Raw genomic sequence first — 8,061 nt, 5'->3', positions numbered from 1 at the left:
TCGTCCAAATATGTCCGACTCAAGATCCCTTCCTATAAGTTAGGGTCTCGGTTCATCGGCCCACTGGTGGTCATCGGTCAGATCAACCCGGTAACCTATAAATTGAAACTCCCGGCCAACTTACGGATCCCTAACTCCTTCCATGTATCTCTCCTCAAACCTGTGGTACTTAACTCTTTTTCTAAGTCTACAGGTACGCCTCCTGCTCTGGTTTCTGCTGAGGACAAGTTTGAGGTAGAGAACATTCTTGCCAGCAAAAGGGTAAGAGGAAAGACCTTTTTTCTGGTAAATTGGAGGGGGTTTGGTCCTGAGGAGAGAACGTGGGAGCCCCGGGAGAACATCCATGCCCCTCTCATCCTAGCTAAATTTCTGTCTGGCCTAAAAAAGGGGGGGCCTAAAGGGGGGGGTACTGTAGCGCTGGCGTCCCTGCCCTCTGCTAGGCAGGGACGCTGCTCCCCTCACCGCTCTGCTCCGTGCCCGGCGTCCTCTCCCCGCTCTGCTGTCAGCGCGCGCTCCTGCCCGGCGTCCTCCTCCTGCTCTGCTCTCGGCGCGCGCTCCTTCCCGGCCCCTGTGCTTAGGGCGCGCGCGCGCGCGCTCCCCTCCTCTTTAAGGGGCCGCGCGCGCCGCCCTAAAGAGTCCCCGGCCAATGGCCGGAGGACTTCATCATATAAAAGGCACCTCCTCCAAAATGGAGGTGCCCGAGCAATGTTGTTTGCACCTGTGTCTCACCTGTGCTTCAGCCCTCAGGTCCCGTTGCCAGTTACCTGCCAGTTACCTGCCAGTTACCTGCCTGATTCCTGCCTGAATACTTGTTACCTGTCTGCCAGTCTGAGGTCCGACGGTCTGCCTTACTACTCCTGTCAGTCTGTCTAAGGACCAGCCTGCCCGCTCACCTGGGAGCGCATATCAGTTACCTGCCTGCTTGCCTGAGGTCCGACGGTCTGCCTTACTACTCCGGTCAGTCTGTCTATGGACCAGCTTGCCCGCTCACCTGGGAGCGCTTCTCCGTTACCTGCCTGCTTGCCAGCCCGGAGGCTCCGTTGTCACGTGCTGTGACCACCAGCTATCTCAGAGACTCTTGCCCGCTCACCTGGGAGCGCATCTCCGTTACCTGCCTGCTTGCCAGCCCGGAGGTCCCGTTGTCACGTGCGGTGACCACCAGCTATTCCAGAGACTCTTGCCCGCTCACCTGGGAGCGCTTCTCCGTTACCTGCCTGCCTGCCAGCCCGGAGGCTCCGCCGTCACGTGCCGTGACCACCTGCTATTCCAGAGACTCTCGCCTGCTCACCTGGGAGCACCCATCTACCATCTGCCTGCTAGCCTACCCGGAGGCTCTGCCATCACAGGTCGTACCTACCCCTTACCCAGAGACTGCCCTGATCACTTGCCGTATCTCCCTGTCCGTTCACCCAGAGACTGCCCTGATCACTTGCCGTATCTCCCTGTCCGTTCATCCAGAGACTGCCACCCGCTCCCTTACAAGGGCCGCCCCCTTGTATAGTAGCTCAGAGGTTCCGCCTCCCGGACCCGTTACACTGTGCATGGGAGATCAGCGCAGGAACGTGGACAGGTAACTATTTTTTTTTAGTAAACTAAGAATTAAATAAAATGGTATGTTTTATTTCAAATAAATTATTTTTTTCTGGGTGTAGTGTGTGTTTTTTCTTTTTAACACTTTGTAGGTTAGTAATGGGGGTGTCTTATAGATGCCCATCATTACTAACCTGGGCTTCATGGCAGCTGGCGCTGACATGAACCCCACCACTATTACCCCACTGCCACCGCACCAGGGCAGCGTGGAAGAGCGAGGCTAAGTGCCAGAATTGGCGCATCCTATGGATGCGCCATTTCTGGGGCGGTTGACGGCTGGTGTTTCTAGCCTGGTAGGGGGCCAATATTCATGGCACCCTTCCTGGGCTATTAATATCAGCCCCCAGCTGTCTGCCTAGCCTTTGCTAGCTATTAAAATAGGGGGGACCCCACGTCATTTTTTGGGGGGGTCTCCCATTTTAATAGCTAGTAAAGGGTAGGTATTCAGCTGGGGGCTGATATTAGTAGCCTGGGAAGCTCCGTGGGTATTACCCCCTTCCCAGGCTTCAAACATCTGCCCCAGCCATCTGCTTAACCTCCGCTAGAGACTAAAATTATGGGGGATCCCACGCCAATTTTATTTTTAATAAATCCTTTATTTTAACACTAAATGACACTTGAGGGGTTAATAAAGATGCAGTCCCTAAATTATTATTTATTTTTTAATTAATTTTTCCCAAAAATTTTGACGTGGGCTTTGCCATATTTTTGTATGCCAGCCAGGTACAGAATCCAGGAACGGGCTGCCCCCAACTCCCAGCTGCCTATTTGTACCTGGCTGGACACAACAATATAGGGAAGCCCTTTTTTTTTAATTATTTCATGAAATAATTAAAAAAAAATTGACGTGGGGCTTCGCACTATATTTGTGTCCAGCCAGGTACAGCAGGCAGGAACGGGCTGCCCCCAACCACCAGCTGCCTATTTGTACCTGGCCGGACACAACAATATAGGGAAGCCCTTTTTTTTTTAATTATTTCATGAAATAATTAAAAAAAAATTGACGTGGGGCTTCGCCCTATTTTTGTGTCCAGCCAGGTACAACTAGGCAGCTGGGGGCTGGAATTCGCAGCGCTGGGAGGCCTAAGCTTTCTGGGCCACCCGCGCTGCAAATTGCAGCCCGCAGCCACCCCGGAAAATGGCGCGTTCATAGAAGCGTCATCTTCTGGCGCTGTACCCAACTCATCCAGGGCCCTGAATTCTCACGCTGAAGCGCTGAGTGCAGGAGAATTTTCCCACGCTGTCAGTGACGTGCATGAGGTGAGCCGAGTTCATTGGACATGAACTCGGCTCATCTGGATGCCGTCACAACGAGACACTGAGGAGCGCAAGCATGCCTGCGCTTCTCAGTGTCTGCGGGATGACAGGCTGGATGGCAGCGTTCTGCTGCCGTCCAGCCTGTCATCTCGATGTAGCAGAACTGGAGCTGTCCTGGGAACAATGGAAAGGTAAGGATGAGGTTGCTTTATTATTTTTCTTTTATTGCAGGAGATCGTTGGCTTCAGCTGGAATGGGCGTGACGGTAAGTATGGTTTAATTTAGAACAATAAAGAATTGTGTGTTTATTTCAATTAAAGGACTTTATTCTGGGTGTTCGTGTTTTTTTTTAACTTTGACTATGGGGTTAGTAATGGGGGTGTCTTATAGACGCCTCTCCATTACTAACCTGGGCTTGATGCCAGCTGGCATTATAAGCTGACATCAACCCCAGCCCTATTACCCCACTGCCACCACTACAGGGCAGTGGGAAGAGCGAGGCTAAGTGCCATTTCTGGGGCGGCTGGCGGCTGGTGTTTCTAGCCTGGGAGGGGGCCAATATTCATGGCACCCTTTCTGGGCTATTAATATCAGCCCCCAGCTGTCTGCCTAGCCTTTGCTAGCTATTAAATTAGGGGGGACCCCACGTCATTTTTTTGGGGGGGTCTCCCATTTTAATAGCTAGTAAAGGCTAGGTATTCCGCTGGGGGCTGATATTAGTAGCCTGGGAAGCTCCGTGGGTATTACCCCCTTCCCAGGCTTCAAACATCTGCCCCAGCCATCTGCTTAACCTCCGCTAGAGACTAAAATTACGGGGAACCCCACGCCAATTTTTTTTTTAATAAATCCTTTATTTTAACACTAAATGACAAGTACAGTAATCAACACTGTCACTGTACTTCATATATATGTGACTGACATGTTTCTATCTAATCTTTGTGTGATTCTCTATTCCTTCTATTCTAAATTGTCGGGTACAGATGCTGAATTGCCGGCCGGCTTTTTTAAAGAGACGGTGCATGAAAACACTATTATTTTTTTTATAAATCCTTTACACTAAATGACAAGTACAGTAATCAACACTGTCACTGTACTTCATATATATGTGACTGACATGTTTCTATCTTTCTAATCTATGTGTGATGCTCTATTCTTTCTGTTATAAATTGTCGGGTACCGCTGCTGAATTGCCGGCCGGCTTTTTTAAAGAGACGGTGCATGAAAACACTATTATTTTTTTAAATAAATCCTTTACACTAAATGACAAGTACAGTAAGCAACACTGTCACTGTACTTATTATATATGTGACTGACATGTTTCTATGTATCTAGTCTATGTGTGAAGCTCTATTCTTTCTGTTGTAAATTGTCGGGTACCGGTGTATGCCGCTGATGAATTGCTGGCTTTTGCGTAACACATTCTACATTATTCTTAGTTGTTTTACTTCATGTAGAATTAACCTACAAGGAAAGAAAGGGTTTATTTTCATTTCGATATTTGTGTCCCATTGACTTGCATTGGTTTCCGGTATCGGAATCGGTGATATCCGATACTTTTTGGGTATCGGTCTGATCCAATCCGATACGATATTTCCTGATATCGGAAGGTATCGCTCAACACTAATAATGACATTTCAAATCTGCAGCGGACACTAGCGTGTCTGCTACAGAAATTGACATGCTCCGGGTGAGTTTAGGTATGTGCCCACATTCAGGAGCTGCTGCAGGTTTAATACTGCATATTTACATTAATGCTCAAAAGTTTACATACGCCGGCAGAATTTTTCCTTTCTTGGTCTTGTTTTAGAGAATATGAATGATAACAAAATAACTTTTTCTCCACTCATGGTTATTGGTTGGGTGAAGCCATTTATTGTCAAACTACTGTGTATATTAAGAACTGGGGTATGTGAACTTTTGATCAGGTTCACTTGGATGTTTTTTTGTTGTTATTAAGATTTAAACGAGAAAACACAGTAGTGTGACAATAAATGGCTTCACCCAACCAATAACCATGAGTGGAGAAAAAGTTTTTTTGTTATCATTCATATTCTCTGAAACAAGGCCAAGAAAGGAAAAATTCTGCCGGGGTATGTAAACTTTTGAGCACAACTGTATGCAGCTTCAAACCCGCAGCGTCCAGATGTTACAGCATAGTGGATAGTATTTCTAAAAATCCCATGTCCACTATGCGTGCATCTGAGTCTGCGGATCACTCGTGGACACTGACATGCAGCGCGTCTTTCAGGACCGCAGCATGTCAAATTCTCTTGCGGAGTCGCTAGTCTCTGCACCAGAAATTTGACCACTAGAATGTATTGAATGCGGTAAATCCGCATAGTTTAGTGAACACATGTGGATTTACCTGCATTCAATAGAAGGCAGCATTTTGGACGCAGCAAAAATACGTTGCATCCAAAGCGCCGCTATGTCCGGATCGTGGGCACAGAGCCTAAAATTAAAAAAAATGGCGTGGGCTCCCGAGTCATTTTTATAACCAGCAGAGGGAAAGCCGACCGCTAGGAGCTGATATTAGTAGCTGGGGAAGGGGTCATTAGCCAAAAATGTTCTCTGGCTATTAATAACAACCCACAGCTGTTTGCTTAGCCTTTACTGGCTAGATTACAGGGGGACCCCAGAAAAAAATTTGACGTAGGGTCCCCCTATAAAATCTAACCAGAAAAGGCTAAACAGACAGCTGCAGGCTGATATTAATGGCCAGGGAAGGGGCCATGGATACTAGCCCCCTCCGCGGCTAATATGATCAGCTCTTAGCAGTCCCTGAAATGGCGCATCCATAAGATGCGCCAAATCTGGTGCTTAACCTCTGCTTTTCCCACTGCCATGTAGCAGTGGCGAGTGGGGTAATAAGGTTGGGGTTCAAGTCAGCCTTGTATTGGCGGCTGACATTAAGACGCCCCCATTACTAACCTCATAGTAAGGTTTTTCAACAAAGACACGGTCAGAATAAAGTCTTTTATTTAAATAAAATTCCACACAGTTTTAATAATTTATTTAAAAATAAAAGACACTGTATACTCACCTAATGCCCAATCCTCGAAGCCCTCGCCTCCTGTAAAAAAACAAAAATAAAAAACAACCATATCCCTCACCTGTCTGCCATCATGACATAATCCCAGTGTCCCACGACGATCCGGGTCACTTCTACAGCAGCCACATGAATCACTGATGTGACTGCTGTAGAAGACAGCACTATACACTGACAGGAGTGTGATCACTCCTGTCAGTGTACATCACTGTGTTGCTGTGGCTGAGTTCACCTGAGTTCATCAGCTGATCAGCCCCGGTGACCTCATTTACTGCATCAGTGTTGCGTGCGAAAATTCCAATGCAGCACCGATGCCGTAAATGAGGTCCCGGAGCTCGTCAGCTGATCCCCAGCAGCACAGCGATGTACTCTGCCGGGAGCGATCGCACTCCCGTCAGTGTATTGCTGGCTTCCGGGTGATCGGGTTGCCGTGGGACATCGGGAGGACGACGGACAGGTGTGAATAAAAGGTGTTTTTTATTTTAATATAAATTTGTACTTTTTTTTTTTAACACAGCGCACAGACACTGGCTGAGGAGACTACTTCATCCCTCAGCCGCGCCTGCTCCCGCTGTTCTGATGATGGGAGGAGTAGTCTCCCGCGGTCCATTCTTTGTGCGGTTTTGCAGCGTTTTTGACTTATCGAATTGAATTGAGTCAGTCAAATACGCAGCAAACATCCACAGCAAATCCGCAAATATATTTATACCTGTGTTTTTGCTGTGGATTTGACTGACTCAATTCAAGTCTATGAGTGAAAAACGTTGCAGAAACGCACACAGAATTGACACGCTGCAGATTTAAACGCAATGACAATCCTGACAGGAAAATTCCTGATCATGTGCATAGCACATCAGGAATGTTATTGCATTACCTGGCACAAGGATTACCTAGCATTTTTAGTGCATTTCCGCTCGAAAAAAAACGCTGCGAAAACTCATCAAAAAACGCACAGTGTGCACATAGCCTAAGGCTGTGTTCACACATTGCAGAAATACTGCGTTTTTTGTTTTCTGCAGATGTCCACACCAAACTCCACAAATAACAATCTTCTCCCCCTTATTTGATGCGTTTCTGATGCAGATGTTAAGCCCCATTTTAAGGTGTTTTTTATAGTACAGAAAAGCTTTGATTCTGCACTTAATAAAGTATCTGCGTTTTTTAGGCTCTACATAGAAGACAAGAGAAAAAAAAGCACCAAAACCGCACAGTTCAGCTGCGTCCTTGGATGCTCCTTTTTTGTTAAAGTAGTTTTTATTAAGGATTTTTGACATAAATGAGGTAAAGAAAAAGGTGGGTGACATATTATAAATACACAGTAATATAGAAAAGGGGGGTGACATATTATACATAGACAGTAATATAGAAAGGGGGGGCATATTATACATACACAGTAATATAGAAAAAGGGGGGGAGACATTATAAATACACAGTAATATAGAAAAAGGGGGGGAGACATATTATAAATACATAGTGATATAGAAAAGGGGGGGACATATACATACACAGTAATATAGAAAAGGGGGGCATATTATACATACACAGTAATATAGAAAAAGGGGGGCACATATTATGAAAACACAGTAATATAGAAAAGGGGGGGACATATAAATACATAGTAATATAGACGCAAACAAGAACAAAATAAAAGCAAAAAAGCGAAATTTAAAGGGATGAAAGATATAGGCAAAATAAATGGTGGAAAGAGTTAAGGATGAGAAGGGGAAAGGGAAATTATGGTTTATTAAGGAAAATGGGAAAAAGGAAAAATTAAAGGGATAGAAGGAAAATGAAAAAGATTTGTATGTACAGAATAGGCAAGGGAAAGGGGTTATGATACACATATAAGATATCTTATATATAAAACATTTAAGAGGTAGGAGGGGAAGAAAAGGAACAGGAAAGTCAAGGAAAGAAAAGGGAAAGATAAATACTAAAATTTATATCATGTAAAATACTGTTTGTTGAATTCTAAGGCTAAGTGCCCACGATGCAGAAATGCAGCATATTTTTTCCGCTTCTCCCTGGCAGGAAAAACACATGCGGTTTTTACATGCGTTTTTCCCGCCAGGTAGAAGCGTTTGTCAAGCGTTTTTGCATGCATTTCCGCATGCAGGTTATCAAGCACTTTTCCAAGCGATTTTAGCATCACTTGGAAAGTGCTT

The sequence above is a fragment of the Phyllobates terribilis genome, unplaced genomic scaffold (assembly GCF_046119375.1).
Source record: "Phyllobates terribilis strain yellow unplaced genomic scaffold, ASM4611937v1 Scaffold_12__6_contigs__length_324123572, whole genome shotgun sequence".
In the NCBI taxonomy this organism is placed as follows: Eukaryota; Metazoa; Chordata; class Amphibia; order Anura; family Dendrobatidae; genus Phyllobates; species Phyllobates terribilis.
The sequence above is the reverse complement of the archived record's forward strand: the minus strand, read 5'-3'. Positions refer to the sequence as shown.